The sequence below is a fragment of the Zootoca vivipara genome, chromosome 8, assembly GCF_965207765.1.
Source record: "Zootoca vivipara chromosome 8, rZooViv2.hap1.1, whole genome shotgun sequence".
In the NCBI taxonomy this organism is placed as follows: Eukaryota; Metazoa; Chordata; class Lepidosauria; order Squamata; family Lacertidae; genus Zootoca; species Zootoca vivipara.
Window position 1 is genome coordinate 14,193,921 of NC_142591.1, and position 25,589 is coordinate 14,219,509.

Sequence of the window (25,589 nt, forward strand, 5' to 3'; positions counted from 1 at the left end):
ATAAGACGGTGTCTTAAAAAAGGGGAAACACGGTAGTAGAAAATATATAATAGAATAATGATATCATATCATTCAAATTATAGGAGTAAGCTATTGTGAGACTGTCCTTAGACATCTGTTTTGAACACAGGGCTTAATTCGTTCCAGAGGTCCATCCTTAACCTGAAACGGTTCTTAACCTGAGGCGTGCTTTTGCTAATGGGGCCTCCTGCTGGCGTGCAATTTCCGTTCTTATCCTGGGGCAAAGTTCTTAACCTGGAGCAACCACTTCCTGGTTAGCAGAGTTTGTAACCTGAAGCGTCTGTAACCCGAGGTACCACTGTATGAACTTTGATTGGCTTACACCTATAATTTGAATGATATCATTTTTCTATTATATATTTTTTACTAGCTATTAGCCTACGTGTTGTGTTTGTATTGTTGTGAGCAGTTCAAAGGAAAGCAGAGCAATATGTTTAGCACCAGCTTGGCTGCAGGAGGTGTCAGGAAAAGGCGTACCAGTCACCACCCAGCCATCTTAGGGACTTCACATTTGCCTTCTCTTCTCCCAAAGATACCCTGCAAGACAGCAGTTACAAATCAGAAATAACTAGCTTTTACCATTAATTTCAATGCAGCAATGCAGCAAATGGAACGATACCCCTTTGGTCATTGGTATGAGTCCATTAAAAATGAAGAATTAACAGAGAGGTTTTAAACCTAATCATGGTTCATGTAATTATTTGATAATTGCCTCAAAAGCCAAGCTTATTAGATAATTGAATTCCTGGAAAATTGATTTCCTATATATATTTTTTTCTTACAGTCACTTCCAGATTTAAAATACAGCAAAATTCTGTGCTCACCAACAGATTTAGGGGGAGGGGGGTTCCACTGTGTTCAAGCGCCATAAATCAACAAACAAAGATTTTTATGGTTTTCAGTAATTATAAGTAATAGCAATACCATCAGAGATCCACATTCATCATCATAGCTCCACAGTTCAGTTCAGTTCAGTTCCTTTCATTTTACTGCAGACTGGAAATGCCAGGTGATCAGTCTTAAATTCCAGATGAACTAAATATATGGGCATTAGAATCTCCCTCCTGCTTTCAGAGACAGACAGAGAGAATGAGAATATAGAGTACTGTGACCTCACAGTATAGTCAGCCAGCATGACTTCCCAACAGGTTATTCTGCTTTCCTTTGAACACACCTTCTAGGGAACTGTTAAAAGTGCTGATGGCCTGTGATAATTGGGGTTTTTGGAGCCTTCCATTGAATGAAACGTTCCTTGAAATGAATGTTGGGGAAAGCAGCAGGAGACAAATCTAGCTGTCTCCATGGTAGCAAGGCCAGGATGAGAGAGTGCAAGCAATAGATGTACAGTATCTCCTTGATCTTCCGCTTACATCTGGAAATGCGGTAATCTCTTTTTTTTTTTAATAATCTATTTTTATTATTTTTCCAATTAAAACACGATTATATCACATTCATTATTTCGAATTATACAAATACATATCAATTAAACCGAATATTATGCCAAATCATATAATATTTTCTGGAGTTCCCATGCTTCAAAAATTTGGGGATTCCTCGCACCCGTCTACTGCCGTCTTTTTCTAAAGTCCAAATCTTCTCTCAAAATCCAAAATAAGCCCGATCATTCCCCACCAGTCACTAAAATATTTTCTTCTTTCATCCGATTTTTCCACAGCTGCTGAAATAAGTATCAAACGAGAGTTCACATATATTCTTTCTCCTGTGTGAGTTTTAATCGTCCTTGCCCCCCCCCCCATATATCTTCTATCTGGAATGTCCTGTTACGTCAGCCTTTCAACACGGAGCAGCGCCATCTTAAAAAGCTTAGATCACTTTCGTTTTCTTAAGCTTTTTATTTTTTAAACCACCGATCTTTGTAAGATTTACAGCTTTTCCAGGCAAAGAAACAGCAGTCACTTTATGCATAGACTCTTGATAAGTTTGTAGCTCTCCTTGCCCTGTAGCTGAACTTAGCTTCAGATCGCTGTTCAAATTCAAAGTGCGTCACAACCATAAATCCACCAAGCGCATTCCAGAGACTCCGACCATCCAGTTAAAGGGGGGCTTCTCTCTTCAGTAGTTTTCCAACTTCAAAGGATATGCTCAATAAAATAGTTTATAAAGTTCATTACTCACTCAGGTATTCTTTATCTCTCATTTGTTCCAAACAAACAAGGACGTCCCGTCCGGGAAGGTATGGAGTAACTCGTAGAGTATATGAAAAAAAATAAAAAAGTTCGCTTCCCTTCTCGTTACGTCCCCATCAATCTTTCTTCCAGATAAAATACAGCTTTGACTTCTCACCCTCAGCAGCACAAATTCCTTGGCAGTAAACAGAGCTTCTTCCCCTCCTTCCGAAGCATGTCCATGAATACGCCTAATTATCTTCTTTAATCATGGAGATCCCGCCCTGCAGGTTAGCGTCCGGGAGTGCCGACAGGAAATGCGGTAATCTCTACGGCAGGAGTGGGGAATCTGTGTCCCTGCAGACATGGCTCATAATCCCTCACTGTTGGCCATGCTGACTGGGGCTGATGGAAGTTGGAGTCCAACGACATCCAGAGGACCACAGGTTTGCCACTTCTGCAATAGAAGTGGAGAGAAATAAGGGTAAAGAAGGAAGAATGCGGGGAAATCCCATGACATGTCCCTGGTTACCACTGGTCAGCAGTTTGAATCCCCGCGACAGGATGAGCTCCCATTGCTCTGTCCCAGCTCCTGCCAACCTAGCAGTCTGAAAGCACTCCAGTGCAAGTAGATAAATAGGTACCGCTGCGGCAGGAAGGCAGTGTTTCTATGCACTCTGGTTTCCATCATGGTGTCCCGTTGCACCAGAAGTGGTTTAGTCATGCTGGCCACATGACCCAGAAAGCTGCTGTCTGCGGACAAACACCGGTTCCCTAGGTTTGAAAGCGAGATGAGTGCCACAACCCCATAGTCGCCTTTGACTGGACTTAACCATCCAGGGGTCCTTTACATTTTTTTTTACCTACCATTGTGGATGATGTTGCACACCCCACTAGGTTGTAGGGAGTGCTACATACCTGTAGGGACTCTTCAGATTTCATCGGGCTGTCAGTAAGTTCATTGCACTGCTTCTCCATCCATGAGAAGCTATTAGAATATTCACACAAACCTTTTTAAAAATATTAACAACATAAGCCGAGCCTTCTGGTTCAGGCCAGTGACTCATCTAGTTCAGAATCTTGTTCTCACAAAGGCTAACCACCCTGTTTCTCCGAAAATAAGACGTAGTCATAAAATAAGCCATAGCAGGATTTTTAAGCATTCAAGGAATATAAGCCATACCCCGAAAATAAGACATAGTGATAGGCGCAGCAGCAATGCCGGCCGCAGCAGGAGAAGGAGGAAAAAAATAAGACATCCCCTGAAAATGAGCCATAGTGGTGGTGTTTTTTTTTTTGAGGAAAAATAAATATAAGACGGTGTCTTATTTTTGGAGAAACACGGTAGATACCTGAGGGGAAGCCTACAAGCTGGACCCGAGCGTAAGACCACTCTCAGCACCCCTGCAGTTTCTATCAACTGGTATTCAGAAGCTGCTTCTTCTTCTTTGGCAATCACTTGTAGCCGAGTAAGCTTGTCTTCCATAAACACAGTTTTAACAGTGAGTCCATAAGTGACTGTGGAGGCCAATTCTGGATCCACATGTCCTTCCACAGTGGGGACATAGGTTTCTTGCCGATCGCCATGGGACTTTTGGGGTTTGGGGTGGTTTTTTGGAAGATTCCTGAGCATGAATTTGTTTTATCAGTGCACGCTGACCAATGCACAGTCTTCGCGGTAAGGCTCTATTCCGATGGCATGAATATCACGACAACCAGTAGATTCTTATCTGCTGCAGCCTTCCTCCACCTTCACAGCCATTGTAACATACCACTTGTTATCTTTTGCCTCTTCTGCAATTGAGGACTTCTTGGGTCATTCTTTGTCTAGCTCCTCCCCTTTGACCTTACCGCCTTGGGTGGTCCTGATGGGAGTATGAAACTCCCGGCGGCTTCGCTCACAAGGGTCATAGAAATGTGCAAGCCCACTCACCATGACAAGGTGATGATCCAGTGTATTCAGAAGCATAATTGCTCTGACAGTGGAGATGTAGTAGAGCTTTCAGGGATAGTAGCCAGTTGTATATATTTCTAATAATCCAATTGTCTTTTGACACACATTCTTTGCCATGCTTATTTCCCATGCTATTTTTCTAGAAAAAGAGGTGATGGAATGCACCTTGAACACCTCCCTTGTTCTCTTATAGTGGCCATGACACCCACCTGCGAGGTGCCGGCTGGGGGGGGGGGAAGCCCTGCTTATTTCAGTTTGTGATTCTGTATGATCACAATAATAGAGATTATTGTTGTTGTATTCTGCTGGGCCCAAGCGGCACAGTGGTTTAACCCACAGCGCCACCCATTTGTTGATTTGTTGAAAAGTTGGAGGTTCAAATCCCCGCAACGGGGTGAGCTCTCATTGTTCGGTCCCAGCTCCTGCCCACCTAGCAGTTCGAAAGCACACAGTGCCAGTAGATAAATAGGTACCGCTCCGGTGGGAAGGTAAACGGTGTTCTGTGCACTGCTGTGGTTTTGCCAGAAGCAGCTTAGTCATGCTGGCCACATGACCTGGAAAAAAAAAACTGTCTGCGGAAGCGGACAAATGCCTGCTCCCTCGGCCTGTAAAGCGAAATGAGTGTCACAACTGGACGTAATTGTCAATGGTCCCTTTACCTTTTTTTATTCTGCTGGGCAACTGCCATTTAAGGATAGAGAGGAAGCCAGAGGATGTTGCTTATATATTTGTCATTAATTGACATTTTTACCACTATACTAACATATGGCATACATATATAGAAACTCCCAGATGTCAAGGAGTCTAACTAGTACACCCTGTTCCTTTCTTTTTTCAACGCTAATTCATACACTGTGTAATATAAGCCAACGAACCTTGCAAAGCATTAATGCTTGATAACTGCAACCCATTAGAAATGACTTCATTTTGGCTTCGTGGTTTTAATTCCTTAGGATCAATATAGCACGCACACTCACAAATCTGCCTAGAACCCAAACTACTGTGGTGTGGCTCAAGAAAGATGAGAGAGCAGACAATTTCATTGCTGTCTTTCAATTTGTTCTCCCCCCCCCCCCAGGGTGTTGGGGGTTGTGAGTTATTCTTATCCAGTCTGTGGCTGAAATATTTTAGAATTACTTGCCTCCTCCCTCCTTTAGTAGAGAGCGTACCATCATTCATCTGGTGCCACAAAATTGCAAACGGCCAATGCCTTTGATGTGTACCTCACTCTGCTATTGGCTTCTTTCCTACATCGCAAAACAGCAATATATTACCTGTGTGAAATGATTTAGCTTTAGTGGGTTTTTCTCTGTCTCCCTACACCCAATAAGATACCTTCTTCCTGGCCTCCCAAGATGCACAGGATAGATACAGCATCATTCTTTTGGAAAGAAGTATTGAATTATTATATGTTGATTAAAACAGTTCATGGATAGAATCAGAGAGAGAGAGAGAGAGAGAGAGAGAGAGAGAGAGAGAGAGAGAGAGAGAGAGAGAGAGAGCTGGCTTGCCACAGTGATTGAAGGGTTGTTTGGGGCTTTCTATCAGACCATTGGTCCATCTATCTCAGTATACAGTGGCTATCAGCAGGTCTCCAGGATTTCAGTCAAGGGTCATTCTACCCCCACCTGAAGATGCTAAGGATTAGACATAGAACCTTCCACATGCAAAGCAGAATCTCTTCTACTGAGCTACAGACCAGTGTATGCTACATAGCAAGCTCTGTGCTCCACAAGGTAGCCTTCTGCTCTCAGGTGTGGTGGACAATATTGACCAATTGCCAGATCAGAAGTCTTCTTTTCTTTCACGCATAGCTGAGTAAGATTGTCTTCCATAAGCATGGTTTTCACAATGAGCCTGTAAGTAACTGTGGAGGCCAATTCTGGATCCACACATCCTCCCACAGAGGGGACATAGGTTGCTGGGTTTGCCAAGAGTGCCTTCCTCTTAGCACGTTTCTCCATTTCGTCCGGAGTTCGAGCATCTTCAAAGCCCATGACACCTTCGGTAAAGGCCGTTTTCCAATTGGAGCGCTCGCAGGCCAGTGTTTCCCAGTTGTCGGTGTTCATACTACATTATTTTTAGATTTGCCTTGAGAGAGTCTGTCAACCTCTTTTGTTGACCACCAGCATTCTGCTTTCCATTCTTAAGCTGGGAATAGAGTAGTTGCTTTGGAATGCGATAATCAGGCATCCACACAACATGACCAGTCCAATGAAGTTGATGTTGAAGAATCATTGCTTTGACACTGGCGATCTTTGCTTCTTCCAGTACACTGGCATTAGTGCGCCTGTCTTCCCAAGTGATGTGTAAAAAATTTCAGAGACACAGTTGATGGAATCTTTTGAGGAGTTGGAGATGGTGTTTATAAGTGGCCCACACTTCACAAGCATACAGTAAATTTGGTAGTGCACATGACAAGCTCTGTACTCCACAAAGTAGCCTTCTGCCCTCAGGTGAGGTGGACAATCCTGACCCATTGCCAGCTCTGAAGTAAGGCTACCTCTGCACCATGCATTAAAGCATTCCTATGCCACTTTAACAGTCATGACTTCCCCTCCAAAGACCCAGGGCAACTGTGGTGGTTTAAAGGGCTGAGTATTGTTAGGAAAACCCTCACAGAGCTACAATTCTGTGGCTGTGACCTAAAAGTCAGCTTCAGATCCTGTTGGCTTCTGAACATGAAATGGGCGGGGCACCATCTTGTCCTTTGCCTCAGGCATCAAAACATGATGGACCACCTGCACTTTGCATTAATAATGTTTACGTTGCTTTACCATCACCAGTATTGGAGTGGTGTGACTTCAATAGAAATGCTTTAATATAAAAGATCGGTGAGCCACTTTACTAATATTTACATTCTGTAATTTCATATCACATATGATACATGGGGAGGCAAAATAGCTGCTGTATGCTGACAGTTGTCCACAGCACACTTGCTATAATTTTATATTTAAAATACTGTATATGCACGCAGGCCAATTTATTCTGGGTACAAAGTTAGGCAAGTTTCCGCATAACTTCACTACCCAAGGAGGATTAAATCCATTTTACTGTCATGGGCTCTTCACAAAGGACCCTGTGAAGGACAGGTTATAGAAAAAAAAATGTAAGGGGTCGAAACCTCCTCCCAGAAGGATGTTTCCCAGTGAGGGAAAACATCCATGAAAATGCAGGTAATTTTAAATCAGGGCGAGGGTACACCATTTGAAGTTATGGATCTGATTTAAATGTGGATATATTTCAACAGAGTAGATCTGCATGGAAGACTTCTGAGTCTTGTGGACTAGGGTCATGCTGAGTCTGAAGCATGACTTCATGGTGTGAAGCTGCAGAAGTGTCCATAGAATTGAGAGAGAACTATGCTACTACGAGCAGCAGCAGGAAGAGGAATTACTGTATCCAAACTGAATTAACCCATCAACAAAAAGTGGCACTCGTAGGTCTCATCACATCAAACTGCCGAGATACAAATCACCACATCAGCGCTTTGCCAGACCAGCAATCTTCTCAGCAAGGCTGTGTTATTAAGGTGGAAATTTGCAAGCCTAGCTAAACAGGATTACTTGCCAGACCCTTTCACAAAACGCAGAATGTTAGGTAAGCAACAGTAGATGCTAGCAAACAAACAAACAAACAAACAAACAAGCAAAAAACCCAGTTCTTTTTGAGTGGCAGTTGTACCATTGCACAAAGCTGCAGTGCAAAGATATCTGCTTGCCATTTGGATCCCCTACAGATGTCAAATTGAACAAAACTCCCTGCTCGAGCTGCTGCCAGCCTGAGCTGGCGAAAGAGCCCGAAAAATCCAGACATTTCCTTAAAAATGTGAAAATCAGCCCAGATGGGCATGTTGGCCCCCCAGAAGAGGACATGTCCGGGTTTTCCTGGACGTATGGCAACCCTATAAGTTCAAGCCAAGCTCCCTCTATATATGGACCACAAGCATAGAGAAAGGAGAGTATGGAGAAACTGTTTGCTTCCAATATTGATGTTTCTCCTCCTTGCAGCTACAGTGAAGCCCAACAGATGGTGCTACTCACATCCCTGATATCTTAGGAGGAAGACAACAGCTGATGGCTACAGCATCAAGTTCAATTAGGCACTTAATGATCTGGACTCTTCCGTTGTGATAACAAATTAGAGAAACAGAAAGAGACCGTGCGCTGCTGTACATATGGGGAAAATACAGCTGAACATGGCAAGGGCACACAGGGAGAAAAATCAAGAGGGAATCTGTGTAGTGAAACTTGAACCAGCTCCTTTACTCCTCATTAGGTAGGCAGCTTGGTTAGGATTACATGTGTATTTGAGCAAACCATACTTGGCAAACATATGTATTGATATAAGATCCTGGATAATAAAAAGGGAATAGTTACAGAATTATAATTCAGAATGCAATCCCTGGTGCGACGTGGTCCGTCGACCACTCTCTCATTTGAAGGCACAGCTCCATACTTCACATAACCACACGACATCAAACCCCACATTTGATGCCAAACGATCCACAAAGGACTTACCATGGCCATCATACATGGAATTTGACCTCTCATCACCAGAAGAGTCGTGGATCAATGGTAGAGCATTTGCCTTGCATGCAGAAGGATGGTCCCAGTTAGAAATTTCCCAGAACTATGTGATGCTACCAGGACCATCATTGTAACTTGCCCCTACATACACTGGGGAGAAAACCTATATAGAATAGAATAGAATAGAATAGAATAGAATAGAAATTTATTCGCCAAGTACTTACATACTTGGAATTTGCTTTGGCTAATTTTACAATGTAAACGTACTTTATACAAAATATCTGTTAAATATCTGTGTGAGGATCGGAGTGTGCAGAACACTATTTCAAGCAAAGAGGAGCCACTCCGACTGTGCCTGGAGCTTTTGCCTCCTGTCCCTGTAGCGACTTCAGAACAGGTTGAGGTGGTTGTTGGTGCCTCTGGCGCTGAGTGAATTGCTCTAGTTGATAATGCTTGACTTTGCTATAAAACTGATTCAGGTCGTTTGCCAATTTTTGACTCTCCAGAGCAGAAGAATATGTTCTCTTATGTTCAGTAAAAGAAGATGTTCTCTTATATTCAGAAATGTTCTGTAAATTCTTCCAAAGACCCTGTTTGAGAATTGATTCTGAATCATAGGTTCGTTTTGCCACTATAATCTCCTTCGTCAGTGCGTTCCTAGCTTGGTTGTACACATTTCTGTCTCCTTTCCTCGACCCCTCCTCTTTAGCATATCGGGGTTTCCTTGAGTTTTCTTGATTAATATGATTAATATATGTGTGGAAGGCAATATATTCTCACTCACTGTAGTCAGTACTGGAATAGAGCAGTGAAAATGGGGTGAAAGATCTATGAAGCTTCCCTTCTTCTTCAGTGGAAACTGCATCAATCCATTTCAGATACACTTCCTGCTGCTGGGTTTTTTTGAGGGTGCGCCATCAACATACACGATTTCAGTCAAAACAATGTTAAGTCACTGTCCCATCAGCATTATGGCTGTCCCCTCCTCTCAGTGGCGTAGCGTGGGTTGGTGGCACCTGGAGTGGCCAAGTGTTATACACACATACACACACACACATGCAGGGCCATGGCATGGGCAGGCATTACTTCATCAGCCATGAGGAGAGGGAAGCACCACCCCAGACCCGAAGGCCCGGCCAGGGCCCAGCTTCCTTCCCCACATCTCTGGAAGTGACAGGAGTTCAGCCACGCAGCCTTAATGAGGAAGCTTGTGGGGAGCACCTGGTTGTGCCCCTCTCATAATTCCACGCCCAGGACCACTGCTCCTTTGCTCCCCATGCCACTGACCCCTCCTCTCCCTGTACGTATCCCTAAATCTGTTTTGGGTGCCCCTCCAATCCTCTGGATCAGATTTGGAGCCCCCGGACGTGCATTGAGGAAAGAAAGGTGGGAAGGTTCCATTGTGCAAATGGAAATCCTGCCAGTGACAGGACATATTAGTTGGATTCTGCCCAGAGGCACTTTAACCCTCACTAGTGAATCAAAAATTGGCTACCCCACCTGTGCCCCAGGAAGGTTCCATTTCTAAACACTTTCAGCCAGGTTTAAGTACAGCCTTGAAAATATTTTAATGCCATGCAATTTATTCTGCTTTGCTAGATAGGGTGGGCTATGGTTTGTCACCATGGATGAATGAAGTAGGCCAAATCAAGAAATCTAAATCAATAAAGATTTGATAAGGGCATGTTTTTCCCTGACTTTGGGTTACATTTTTTAAAAAAGCAGCAGTTTCAAAGCCAATACCGTTTCGGTTCATGTTTAATGTAATATCAGCTTTCCCCTTGAGTTGTTAGTGTCCTGCAGAAAGAGTTATAAGAAAGCCTTTCAGTGAAACACTGACATTACAAATAGAGTGGCCAGATTCAACTAAATGCATACTTAATTTAATTTAAAAGACAGGGCATTAAATTGAGTTACAATAGAGCCTCTTGTTGTATATTTTATTTCCACAACCTGGTTCCACTGCTACACATTGGTAAAAGCTTTGTGTCCGCCTCAACGTAAGGAAGAAAAGGCAGCCTTCAACATCTCCGGCCATCTACAATTCCCTTTGTTACTTTTCAAACCTTTCCTTGTATTCAAAACAGCACCATATGGTGTTACCATTAGTTTTTGTGTTTTCCACATTAGCATAGCAGGTGAAGCCTGCAATTTGTGGCCCTTGAATCAGGTTGATTTCTCCTGTGCCACCCACCCACCTTGGAGCCATCCCCATAACAATTTGATTGATGGTTAAAGTTAGGTCGCCGTGTTGGTCTGACATAGTCGAAACAAAATAAAAATATTCCTTCCAGCAGCACCTTAGAGACCAACTAAGTTTGCCATTGGTATGAGCTTTCGTGTGCATTTGATTGATGGGTTTTTAAAATGCTACCATTGACATGTATTTGGGATGGTGTGTTTGGGATGGTGTATTTGGGATGCAGGTGGCGCTGTGGGTTAAAACACAGAGCCTAGAGCTTGCCGATCAGAAGGTCAGCGGTTCGAATCCCTGCCACGGGGTGAGCTCCCAGTCACGACTGGACCTAATGGTCAGGGGTCCCTTTACCTTTATTTGGGATGGTGCATCTCCTTCTCCCTTGTCCCCTCTGACCAAGACCAGGCAGGTTTGATCCTGTGTGGTGTTTCATTACATAGTAAAGGTAAATGGACCCCTGACCATTAGGTCCAGTCGTGGATGACTCTGGGGTTGCGGCGCTCATCTTGCTTTATTGGCTGAGGGAGCCGGCATACAGCTTCCAGGTCATGTGGCCAGCATGACTAAGCCACTTCTGGCAAACCAGAGGAGCACATGGAAAAGCCGTTGGAGCGGGACCTATTTATCTCCTTGCACTTTGACGTGCTTTCGAACTGCTAGGTTGGCAGGAGCTGGGACCGAGCAACGGGAGCTCACCCCATCGTGGGGATTCGAACCGCCGACCTTCCGATCGGCAAGCCCTAGGCTCTGTGGTTTAACCCACATCGCCACCCACATCGTTTCATTACATAAACACATCCTATTAAGGAAAGCTGCTTGCAGTAATGTGTCTATTGGGATAAAACCATGCTAAAATGCTGGTGGGTTTTCATGAGGTCTTTTGAAATTAATGAAAACCGATATGGAACTTTTGAGAACCTAACTTAAGAGTGGAGAAATTAGAAATTGAGAAAGACCACAATTAAGAGATTCACTCACCGTTGCTGATCATACAAGGCTACCAATTGCTTGAAGGACCCTACAAAAATGCAGCCAGCTCCCCATCAGATCTTTGAACAGACCTGGTGCATGCGCAACACTGAAGGCAAGACCAGGAGGGCAGTCCCCTTCCCATTCTACTCCATGTAAAGGGCTCACACCTGAAGGAGGTTGCAGTGATTTACACAAGCTCCCAGAGCAGGCAGGGCTTAGCATCATGTCACTGTTGAAGAAAGAGGATATAGTTGTCTATTTCCACCTGTAATGACTTTTAGGAAATGGCACTTATTTGGGTCAGTGGAGGTTCTAATATTGCTCAGTCAGTAAATAGTATTTATCCATTTTTGGCAATGCTAACCTTGAATATGTCACTTCAGGATTATGATTGTACCAAGAACAGACTAGATTTTCATTACACATACAGCACAGTCCTCCAGAAGAAGAGTGGGAGATTGTACAGTTGGATCTTTTACTTCTATACAAAAAGCCACCACATCAGAGGAGAGAGGAATTAAACTACAGTTGTTATTCTTGAAAGGCTAGCTTTCTGCATGCCGACTGTAGTTATTAGGAGGACTGGAAGTATAAGAAGAGTTTAGATCTGATATCCCGCTTTATCACTACCCAAAGGAGTCTCAAAGTGGTTAACATTCTCCTTTCCCTTCCTCTCCCACGACAAACACTCTGTGAGGTGACTGAGGCTAAGAGACTTCAGAGAAGTGTGACTAGCCCAAGGTCACCCAGCAGTTGCATGTGGAGGAGCGGAGATGCGAACCCTGTTCCCCAGATTACGAGTCTACCGCTCTTAACCACTACACCACACTGGCACCAAGAGAAACTTCAAGAGGATTGACGTCTTCACAGTTGCAACGCAGCCCAACCAAGGAAGAGTTAGATCCTCCAGGATATCAACAATAATAATAATAATTAATAATAATAATAATAATAATAATAATAATAATAATAATAATACCCCACCCATCTGGCTGGGTTTTCACCTCTCATTATTTCCAGTTTTCAATATTGGTGTTTTGCAAAGGCAACCAAACTTTTTGCATTCTGAAAATATGGGCTGGTTTATACCGGCTGGGTGGAGCAGGGGAAAGAGACTGGACTGAGATCATCATTATCATCTATTATTTATACCCCGCCCATCTGGCTGGGTTTCCCCAGCCACTCTGGGCAGCTCCCAACAGAATATTAAAAACACAATAAAACATCAAACATTAAAAACTTCCCCAAACGGCGTGGCTGCCTTCAGATGTCTTCTAAAAGTCAGATAGTTATTTATTTTTTTGACATCTGATGGGAGGGCGTTCCACAGGGCGGGCACCACTATCGAGAAGGCCCTCTCCCTGGTTCCCTGCAACTTCACTTCTCGCAGTGAGGGAACCTAAGGATAAGTATCCATTCTATGGTGTGGAGGAAACCTTGTTTCAATTATTAGTTTGCTCAAAGATTGGAATTTTGACCCAAAAGAATCATATTTACAAATATGATCATTCTGTGTCACAGGGGAAAAGAAATCTATCCATGCTGGAAGCAATGTGAACTGAACATTATTCCCTAGTTAACATAACTATTGGTAGTGCAATTTCACCCAATCACGCATTTTCCACTTTAATTAACTTTAAATGCAAGATCCATCAATACTGAAGTTTATTTCACAACACATTTCCCCCTCTTCTAGACCTTATTGACAGGGTGATCAATGCAATATATCAGAACCAGAGTGAAGATATACCAATACTGAAACAAACAGATTGGTGATTTAAGACAAAATAATTATTTTCCTCAGTCTTAACTGCAGACTGATTAAAAAGTTCCAGCTAAGAGATCTTTAAATCACTTTGTTCCCATGAGATTTCTCCACACGCACCCTGCAATCAAAAACACCTTTCCAACTTTTAATTATGGTTTGTTTAACGTATATTGCAAGAAAAGCTACGGCTTATAATTGCATGTTTTGATCTTCACCCTTGTCCGTAACATTTTATTAACTATAATTCACTAGAATACCAGTAAATATTATGATAGCTTAAAAAAGTAAAAATACATCACTTGGGTTTCAGAGCAACTCAAAAATAGAAGTTTTTGGAAAATAGTCAGCTTGCAATGGTCATTCCAAACAGGGTTGTTATCTGGGTGTGGCCTCCTTGCTGGGTTCTGCTTCCCACAGTAAAACATTGGTTCAGGCAGCCAGAATTCAGCCACCATTTTCTTTTCACTCATGCTTTGCCTCAGCACTGAGATGGGAAAAATGGTGGGGACCATCATGTTTTGTGGTGGATCCACCATTTTTTCTCCACAGTACCCCAAACTGACAAACCATCTGAGGCACTGTGAGGGAAACAAAAGAGTCACAGTTGAATACCATAGGAAGATAGGAAGATTAAAAGAAGAACTGCCACCACACACACACACACACACACACACACACACAGAGAGAGAGAGAGAGAGAGAGAGAGAGAGAGATTTTGAAATATTCACTTAAACAACCTTAAATCAATGACCTCCCTTCTTCTCATTCCATGGTTAATTTTGCGTACCACACATCCCTTACATGAACTAAACGATTCAGTAATCCATTGTTACATCCATCAAATCTTATTTACACTGTTGAATTTATCGCCATGCGTTTTTAAATGAACACAATTTCCACCCATATATTCAGTAAACATTTTCCAGACTTCTTTAAACGTACATTCTACTTGTTCTCTTCTTCTATATGTTAAATCTGCAAGCTGCGCATATTCCATCAGTTTAAGTTGCCATTCTTCTTCGGTTGGGGCCTCTCTCGTTTTCCATTTTTGGGCTAACAAAACAGGGGCCCCAGTAGTAGCATACATAAACACCTGGGAATTTCCAGCTGAATTATCTGAATTATCCCCAACAAAAAGGACCCTGGTTTTTTTGTGGTTTTTTTGTTTTGTTTTGAAAAACCCACCCAACCACTACAAATCTTAGCACACCGTTCTTCAACCAGCTAGTATTATCCCCTTCAGTCTTACTGCTATGTAAACTTCTTTACTGTTTCTATATAAATAAAAAACTTGTTACGTTCATTCTTCAGTAAAGATGTCACTCAGTAATGAGGTGTTGTCGTCTTTGCCTGGAGGCGATGTCTTAAATTTACTACAAATCTACCTCTTGCAAAGGCGGGTGTAATAAAGGCTTTGCAGAGAGTGGCAGTGTTTTATAACTTGCCAGCCCAGAGGTGAGAATAAAATACAGTAAACTTGGATTTTGCAGTTCAATGCATGCTTATTTGACAGTAACTGCCAGTGAAATCAGCAGAGCATCTGAGCTTACATGCACAGGAATCCTCTACAAGAGTCAATGTGGTATATAGGTTAGAGTGCTGGACTAGGGCTTCAGAGACCAGGGTTCAAATCCCCACTCAGCCTCAAAGCTCCCTGGGTGACCTTGGGCCAGCCATTGTCTCTCGACCTAACCTACCTCACTGGGTCATTTAGAAGATAAAAAGGATAGGCGGGCAAAGTGTTCACACCCCCTCGAGCTCCTTGAAGAGAAAGTGGGATAAAACTGTAATAATAAATGCATGAAATACATTTAGAATGCTGATCCACAGAAAGTCATCTGCATAAAAGGTAAAGGTAAAGGACCCCTGGACAGTTAAGTCCAGTCAAAGGCAACTATGGGGTTGTGGGCACTCATCTCGCTTTCAGGGTGAGGGAGCCGGCGGTTGTCCACAGACAGCTTTCCGGGTCATGTGGCCAGCATGACGAAACTGCTTCTGGTGCAGCAGGACATTTATGAAGTGAACTGAATAACACTAAGAGGACTTGGAATTTAATTTAATTGCGTAATTGCTCATATATCTTCAGCTGGAAGGAAGGATGAAAGGAGTCTGTGAGCTGCCAAGAAACTGATAAGGTTCTTTATTGAGTCATCTGCAGTTCGACAGACTGCTATTCCTAGGCTAAAAGGAAAAATGGAGACAACAGTTTATTTACTGGGACAGAGTGACTTATGCAGCTGTTGTTTAAGTTCTCAGTGCAAAACAACAAAGCACAGGACAGTGCAATGGAGAAACTTCTGGAACAAAAATGGGATGTCAGCTCCGCCCAAGGCATGACGGATAACAGCAACAATTGAGGGAAAGAAAAACATAGCATCTTACAAGGACAGGAAGAAACACCACTGACAGAATAATTGCGACACACAGGAAAAACAAGGATATAATTTCACTTCCTCACTTGCAGTTTTATAAACCATTTAATGTGTCAACACGAATTTGTTGTTGTTTAGTCGTTTAGTCGTGTCGGACTCTTCGTGACCCTATGGACCATAGCACGCCAGGCACTCCTGTCTTCCACTGCCTCCCACAGTTTGGTCAAACTCATGTTGGTAGCTTCGAGAACACTGTCCAACCATCTCGTCCTCTGTCGTCCCCTTCTCCTGGTGCCCTCAATCTTTCCCAACATCAGGGTCTTTTCCAGGGAGTCTTCTCTTCTCATGAGGTGGCCAAAGTATTGGAGCCTCAGCTTCACGATCTGTCCTTCCAGTGAGCACTCAGGGCTGATTTCCTTCAGAATGGATAGGTTTGATCTTCTTGCAGTCCATGGGACTCTCAAGAGTCTCTTCCAGCACCATAATTCAAAAGCATCAATTCTTCGGCGATCAGCCTTCTTTATGGTCCAGCTCTCACTTCCATACATCACTACTGGGAAAACCATAGCTTTAACTATACGGACCTTTGTCGGCAAGGTGATGTCTCTGCTTTTTAAGATGCTGTCTAGGTTTGTCATTGCTTTTCTCCCAAGAAGCAGGCATCTTTTAATTTCGTGACTGCTGTCACCATCTGCAGTGATCAAGGAGCCCAGGAAAGTAAAATCTCTCACTGCCTCCATTTCTTCCCCTTCTATTTGTCAGGAGGTGATGGGACCAGTGGCCATGATCCTGTTTTTTTTTAACCAACACGAATAGAAGTTAATAATATTGCAGTTGTTGTATAAGGGATTATTATGACCAGAATGCAACTGAAACTGTTAAGATTTTGGATTGCAGGAATAAAGAAAATAATCAAACCATCAAATCTAGCACACGGGGGGGCTACTTTAACTAAATTATATAGTTCAGTATTTGAATGATTGGTATTAATAATTGTTGTATAAATTGGTATTGTTATAATGAGGCTATTATCAGACTGTAACTGAAAACTAATAAAAATGCACTACAAAAAAACTAATAAAAATTTATTACAAAAAATACTCCCCCCCCAAAAAAAAATTATGCTTCAGGCAGATCAGAGGCAAGATTTTTGTACCTCAGCATGAGGATGGTGAAAAGTGGATCTTTGATTTTTTCACTGTGCTCAAACATTTTGAAGTAATGTGAGCTGACATTCTGTCAGACAGGAAGGAAACTGCTTACACCTCACCTTAAAGTCCTGGATGTACCTGCTGAGCTATGTCTCCTGAAATTCAGTTGGACAGCATATCTAGAACTGCCTTAAGCTTCAATAACCAGAAGCTTGCTAGGTGACAGTAGAGAGAGCTGACCCTGCTGATTCAGTGTTCCTTTAATATTTCAAAAGTTTTCTATCCAGCAGTCACTATCTCATAAGCGACCCCTTCAGTGCCTGCTATTGATGGAAATAATTTATTTGACACAGATCATTGGGGAGTAGTCTCAGAAGTATCTGTCATTGTCCACTTCCAATGGTTATTTAAAATTTTAAACATAAATTCCTAATAACTACAGGAAGTGCAAACAAACAGATGGTTCTTTTCTTCATATGTGGTGGACCTGTAAGAAAGTAAATGATATATTAGGAGATTTAAAAGATGTTTAAAGTGATTGTACCAAACAAACAAACAAACAAGAAGCTTTTCTTCTAGGAATTAAATGGACAGTAGTTCCAAAAAAGATGGTTAAGTTGTTTATGTATGTAACTACAACAGCTAGAGTTCTTTATGCACAGAAATGGAAAGATGAAGACTGCGCTGAATCCGCAAAGCTAACAGCTAAAATAGAAGAACTTAATGATGCCTGTTTTGTGGAGGAATGGAAGCTGTTTTCAGACTATTTAAAGAAATTAGATGATGAACTTGTGAGCAGGATTTAAACTATGAGCAACATAAATAATTAGAAATTATTGTATTATGGTTAGGATATAAAAGAGTGAAGAGAGGTTGGAGCAAAACCCAGGAATTCCTTCTGCCCGTGTTTTTATGAAGTTGACCAACGATGGGGAAAAAAGAAGGTGTGATGTTCTCTTCAGAGTTCCTATCTTCAGAGTTCCTAACTTACCTTCTTCACCCATCACATCAGAAAAGGTCTTTCTTAATTCACGAGGGGAACAAAAAGAACAGCTGACGGTGCCTCTGTTTGTTCTAGTTACTCTTTGTCATCTTAACAGCATTCTCTGGATTCCGATGAATCACTGGCCATCTGAGAAAGCAAGATGCTGCAAAATTTCTCCATCTTTGAGAACGTCAGCATTAAAAATACATGGCTAAAAGACCATATCTCAATGAACACATGATGATAGCTTACAGTAATTTTATTTTATTTTTGAGCAATACAATACACTCTTTACTCAAACAAAACATGTTTGTAAGCAAGTGTAAAACCACTTACCCTCCTTAGCTTTTAAGCATCAGGGGTCAGCAAAAGCGACAGACAAGTAATTGTGTAAAATTATATTACTAAGTACAGTTGCTTATTTCCTTTTAATAATGGATGTCTGAAAAGGCAATCTTGGAGCTAAGGGCTATGATTTCCGTGCATTGCTTAGCAACATGTGCAAATATAGAAGCACAGATGCAAAACCTAGTGACCTTTCCTTTGCGCTCAGCTCTGAATGCTTAGTTATTTCTGTGCAATGTATGAAAAACCAGGATCCACCCAACAATAAGATGCTCTTTTTTTTTTGTTTGGCAGTTTAAAACAATTAAATAAAGTGACTGTCATGAGCATCAGAGAAGCTGAAATTGACTTTTTTATTTTTAAAAAAACTGTCCTAATTGAGTTCTGCTGATTGAGAATCTGGTTTATAAAGAATACAACAAGCAAACGCAGCCCATTCAGCCATGCTAAAAGCTCTCTCTTGTTTACACATCCTTGGAACAGGCCAAATGAAGCCAGGAGCATTTCCTAATGTAATTCTAAAGGGGGGTTGCAAAACCATTTGTGGTAGTGACTAACATCATAAAGCCGCCGTTGAGGGTCCCTCTCCCCCCCCCCCTACAGCATACAGATGTGTTGTTTGAATGCTTCACCATATCACATGGCCAGACAGAAACTCACCACCTCTTGGGAAAAAGGTGAAACATGGTTTGCGGCCGTAGGTTTTAAGTAAACTATTATCTCATTATAGGCCTGAGCATTATGGGCAGCAGGTAAACAAAACAAAACAAGCAAATTATAAGATAGATGGCTTCACCACATCCGTCACCAATGCAAATGATCATTTGTAGCTTTCGACTCTGTGAAGACCGCAAACTGATTGTTTGCCTATGGAGTCATTTCACTGGATACAAAATAAAGCATACAACACAAAAAACACACACAAGAAATACACAAAAGCAGATTACAAACACTACAATAAAAAATATCAAAACATTCTTCTATCAAAAAATTCTATCTTTGTCGACTTCCTCCAATCCCTCCCCACTATGTTTCATTATATTACTTCCTTAGTACTTCCATATCTTGATTCCAATCTTCTTAATAATTATCTAAACATATTATATCACTTACTAACTTATCAATCTTATAAATCTCTTATAATGATCTCAAAATACAATTCTATTCTAATTAAATCTTGAAATTCAATACAATAACAACACTTAACTAAATCTTAATATATAATAATAACTCAACTAATACTCTTCTACAACCTCTTTATAGTTCCAAATCTTTTAATAAAAACTACTAATCTTACAATTCTTTTCTAAATAAACTTTAAATTTCTTCCAATCTTCTTCCACCGATTCTTCCCCCTGGTCCCGGAGTCTCCCAGTCAGCTCGGACAGTTCCATAAATGCTATCAGCTTCATCTGACAATCGCCCACCGTAGGTACATCTTCAGTTTTCCAATTCTTTGCTAATACTATTCTAGCTGCTGTTGTGGCATACAGAAAAAATGTAATATCTTTCTTAGGTAATTCCTCTCTAATTATCCCAAGTAAAAAAGCTTCTGGTTTCTTAACAAACGTGTTTTTCAACACTTTCTTCAATCTATATATATATAAATGTAAAAATGTTGAAATTGTTGGCCGCTATGTTCTCCGTAACCGCTTGACCGATCGTCCTGAAATTTTGACACAACAATCCAGGCCACTCCCCGGGGGTTGCTGGGGACAAGAAAACCTCAAATCACACACCTGGGCAGGTGTAGACCTGGTTTTCCACCAAGTCAAACAGCGCCCTCAAGTGGAATTCCTCCCACAGTACACCCCCTCCCTTCCTGTGAAATCTAAGCCACACCCACAAACCAAATGATATCATCAACCAAACAACTTAAACCACCAAGGCGGCCATTATCAGACCACTAGGCCTTTGTTTTATGTAGGCCCCTGCTGCCAGACCCCACTAGGCCCGGGGGGGGGGTAGATAACCCAAAGCAACTCACTTGGGGCCACGGCAAGGGGTTTTTACTTTACAATTTAGCACCACTACCCCCCCCCCCCAAAAAAACCACAAGACAAAAATAAATACCATCCTTCAAAACGTCATGAGATACGCCGGTCATGGGGGGGGGGGAACAAACTGAATAGATCATGGATCGGGACATGTGGGGGCAGTCACAGGGATTAGACACAACAAACCCCGCCTCCGCCCCGAGATCCTGTAAAACAGGAGGCCTTGCAACCACCAAAACAGCTATTCCACCCCAAGCCCAAAGCCTCTCCCGGCGGCTGCATTAATAAACGCCTGGCAGTATTAGGCAGTCGTCCATCATTTATCCTAACACACACTTGGGGGCACAGCGAGGGGTTTTCGCTTTATAATTTAGTTGTGTCACATGCGAGGCTCCGACGGCCATTTTAAGTAAGGGCAGCCATGCCCCTTTTAACCTAGGCTTTACCCTTTTTCTCTGAAAATAAGACACTGTCTTATATTTATTTTCCCTTAAAAAAACCCCCCACATTGGCTTATTTTCAGGGGATGTCTTATTTATTACGTGTCCAGCCTTGCCTCTTCCTTGGGGCCCTCCAGAACTGTGCCTATCACTATGTCTTATTTTCGGGGTATGGCTTATATTGCGCAAATGCTTAGAAATCCTGCTATGGCTTATTTTATATTTTATGGGTATGTCTTATTTTAGGAGAAACAACTGATTGTAAACCTCTGTGTCTTTTTTTATATAAAAAAAACCCACAACTGTGCACTTTCTCTCCCCAGTTTAAGTCCTCAGATATTTGCAGTGGCCACCCCCCAACCCATTTACAATCCCCTACCTTCCCCTTGCCACTTCCTGGGTTTTTTTATGGAACTGAACAACTTGGGTGCTTCAGAACGTGCCTTCTGTTGCCAGGCCCTTGCAGGGCCGGACAGAGGCCCGGCCCAGGTAGATAAGATAATGTGTCCCTGTTTTTAACCCTTTTGTTACTTTTTTCATTTTACTGATTGTGAATATGCAGACCGAGGCCCCCTCTAGATTCGGAGGCCCACGCCAAGTGGCCCATATGACCCCCCCTCCTTCTGTCTGTGCCTGTCTGTTGCTACAGGGCTATGGGGCTTCGCTATTTGACCCCCCCCCTTGGAATTTTTTAAGTAGTTCTCTGCGTCCCAGGGCACATCATCACCCCTCATCCTTAATCTAAATATATAGAAATGTTCAGGATGCATGCGCAGGGGCCAATGTATGGAGATACAGGGGGGAAGGGACAACAGAGGGCTCAGACAAAAGTAAATACTGGGAAATTGAACCCAGAACCTAACAGTTCCTTCTCCAAGGGTGGGGGCCAAGGTATGGAGATACATGGGGGAGGAGCCAACACTCCCCAGGGACAACAGAGGGCTCAGACAGAAGTGCATGCTGGGAAATAAAACCCAGAACCTAACAGTTCCTTCTCCAAGGGTGGGGGCCAAGGTATGGAGATACATGGGGTAGGAGCCAACACTCCCCAGGGACAACAGAGGGCTCAGACAGAAGTGCATGCTGGGAAATAAAACCCAGAACCTAACAGTTCCTTCTCCAAGGGTGGGGGCCAAGGTATGGAGATACATGGGGGAGGAGCCAACACTCCCCAGGGACAACAGAGGGCTCAGACAGAAGTGCATGCTGGGAAATAAAACCCAGAACCTAACAGTTCCTTCTCCAAGGGTGGGGGCCAAGGTATGGAGATACATGGGGGAGGAGCCAACACTCCCCAGGGACAACAGAGGAAAGGGTATCCTACCGAAACACAGGGATGAGCCGGGGTGGATGGATCGGGACAGGGTGGGGGGCACAGGAAAGAACCACAGCAACACGTGGCCGGGTCAGCTAGTTCATTATAAATCTTATCCCAGAAGCTCTATACTTGGAGGCAAGTCCACCACATATGGTAAAAGGTTCCTTCAATATTCTTACATTTCCAACATTTACTATCCTGTTTGTGATAAATATTAGCTAGTCTTACCTGTGTAAGATACCATCTATACAACATCATATTTTCTTTCAACACATGCGGTAAACTTCATATTCTTCTTCCACAACCTTTCCCAATCTCCACAGAGCTCCTGAGTGAAGTTATTTCTGAATATTGCTGGAGGTTCCTGAAGGATGCGGCTTTCTTGAGAAGATTCATGAAATAGTTTTCTGTACAATCCCCCAGGATACGCATATTATGAAACTGGGTTGGGAACATCCTTCTTAGCATTTGTTTCATTTGTGTGCATGGGTGTATTTCCTTACATGAGAAGCCACACTTGCAAACATTTCCTCTTCTGTACACCGCATGAAAGCTATAGCAATCCTATCTTCCTTTTATACTTAGTAACTCTAATTTGGGGTCCCCAAGAAGAATGGCTCACAATGTCTTCTGCAATGTCCGATCTTATCTGCTTGAGGGACACTCGTCTGGGACAAAATCTGGTGGGAATAGTCTACAGCTGCATGGACAAAAAGTAGTAAATAGTGGAAGTCAATAGCTGGTTAATGGTAAGACAATCAGAAAGGGCAAGCAGCATAAATATAACCTGCAGGACAAAATAAGTTGCTGTATGTGATATACAGGACCATGGATAGCTCTCTGGTTGACAGCTTGCTCCAATATATGCCAGAGGTGGACTGAGGCTTTATACATTGGAACAGGCACTCTCTGTTTCTGGGGTGGCCATACATATGGATTTAGCCAGGAATCGGGCTGTCAAAATAGCGTCCGGCTGGGTTTTCGCCCCATCAGCAAAATGTCCAGGCAAACCTGGACGTATGTCAACTATGATGATTTTTGAAAAAAAGATAGAAAAATGCTTTTAAAACCCCAATTTTGGGAGGGAAATGTTCCCCAGAAAAGCTGGACATCTTTGCCAACCCTACCAGGGCTAGGAATGACAATTCCCAGGAGTCAGTATGGCAAGATGTATGGATGCTGCCCCATCAGTGTGTGTGTGTGTGTGTGTGTGTGTGTGTGTGTGTGTGTGAATACATCACAGGCTATGGGAGAACAAGAATAAGAAAGGTGATCCCCCCCCAAAAAAAACCACCCATGAAAAATAGCTCGTAGTTGCCAGGCTGATTCCAAAACAAGCTGAGGAAAATTCTCCCATTACTCACCAGTAAAACATGTTACACAGGCATTTTTCCATTTTTGCAAACTCTGTCCGCCCCCTTCATGCTCCCAGTTTCTGAGATGTAAAGATTGCAAGGTTTTGGAATATGAGAATACACTTAAACTGCATATCACATCCTATGTATTGTGAGGATGTACATTTCAGGCAGAGGGCCTTCTCAGTAGTGGCACCCGCCCTGTGGAACACCCTCCCATCAGATGTCAAGGAAATGAACTACCTGACTTTTAGAAGACATCTGAAGGCAGCCCTGTTTAGGGAAGTTTTGAATGTTTGAAGTTTTATCATGTTTTTAATATTTGTTGGGGGGAGCCACCCAGAGTGGCTGGAGAAACCCAGCCAGAAGGGCAGGGTATAAAGAATAGATTATGATTATGATTATGATTTCAGCCCATTCTCTTTGCCCTGCTCCACCCAAAGCTTACATTTTTTTCAGCCTGTATAAACCAGCCCATATTTTCAGAATGCAAAAAGTTTGGTAGCCTTTGCAAAACATTGATATGGAAAACTAGAAATAATGAGAGGTGAAAAAATAGTGCAGGATGTAACACTTTGTTCTAAATATTACTGAACGATTCCATTTTAAATGATTATTAATATCTCTGAGTGATTTAACAACCAATCCCTCTTCCCCGGGGAATTCTGGAAATTGTAGGTCTGCGAGGGGAATGGTGCCCTTCTAACAACTCTCAGCACCCTTAAAAACTACAGTTCCCAGAATTCTTTGAGGGAAACCATGACCATTTAATATGGCATGACACTGCTTTAAATATAGCGCAGATGGGACCTTAGTCCAGTTGCCACCCATCTCACCTCACAAGTCAGAGGCACCTGGAAAAGGGTTTCTAGAGCAGGGGTCGGCAACCTAAGGCCCATGGGCCAGTAGCAGACCCACAAGGCTTGTCTAACCAGCTCATGGAGACCCCCACTCCCCACCCCCCACTCTTACCCGGGGCGGGGACCGACTTCCAGGTTGATGGCACCTGTGCGCATGCGCACGGGTGCTCCATGACCCGGATGTGAGCCAGAAATAGCATGTGTGCACATGGGCGGGACAGAGAAGCACCTGTGTGCATGCACACATGCTATTTCTGGCACACTTCCGGGTCAGAGGAGCGCCGGAAATAGTGTGTGTGCTCCTCCAACCTGGAAGAGCGTGTGTGCGCACATGCTCCGGCCCTTCCTCCAGCAGATGGAGCGTCGACCGGCCCATCCTCGGATAAATTTGCTGACCTCTGTTCTAGAGACACAATCAGTGGTTAGGCAGGTTTGTGAGGAAGATACCAGGTCCTAGTCCACATAGGGCTTTAGAAAAGAGATTCAGAGAAGGGGACAACGCCTTTAACTTTACCAAGGATGTAAAATCTGGATTTTTCATCACTTATTCTTTCTCCTCTAAGTTGTGCTTGCCAAAGTCCTCTTTTCCGCACAGTTGTGAAGTCTGGATAGCTCAGTTGGTTAGAGCATGATCCTGATAATGCCAAGGTTGCGGGTTTGATCCCTGTATGGTACAGCTGCGTATTCCTGCATCGCAGGGGGTTGGACTAGATGAGCCTCAGGGCCCCACCCAACTCTACAATTGTAGGATTCCACATCTTGCCCGCCTTTGTACTACTTATATTCTCCCTCCCCGCACCAAAAAGAGAGAGTCCATATTCAGTTACTCTAGCCAATTGCAGAAAAGCATCCATAATGCTGAAAATAAATCTTAAGATTTAGACAATGTGCAGTTAGCTTAGCTGGCCAAAAATAAAACCTTATGTCATGCTGTTCAATTTGAGGTAAAATGAGAAGCAGGAGCTTGTATAAATGCCAAACAGCCTTTCAAATCTGTTGCACAAGAGGATGTAAAAGAAGAACGGTGCATGATTCCAATTAATATTTCTTCTGGAAACCTCATATCCATTTCCTGGCTTGGCTGTGAACCAGGTAGATAGGCCAGAGTTGAATTGATTTACAGATCTTGACTCAGCCCAGAGGCTGCTCCTGAGCTCAACTGTCCTTCCTTTGGTTCCAGTTAGTAGGAGGGGAAATCT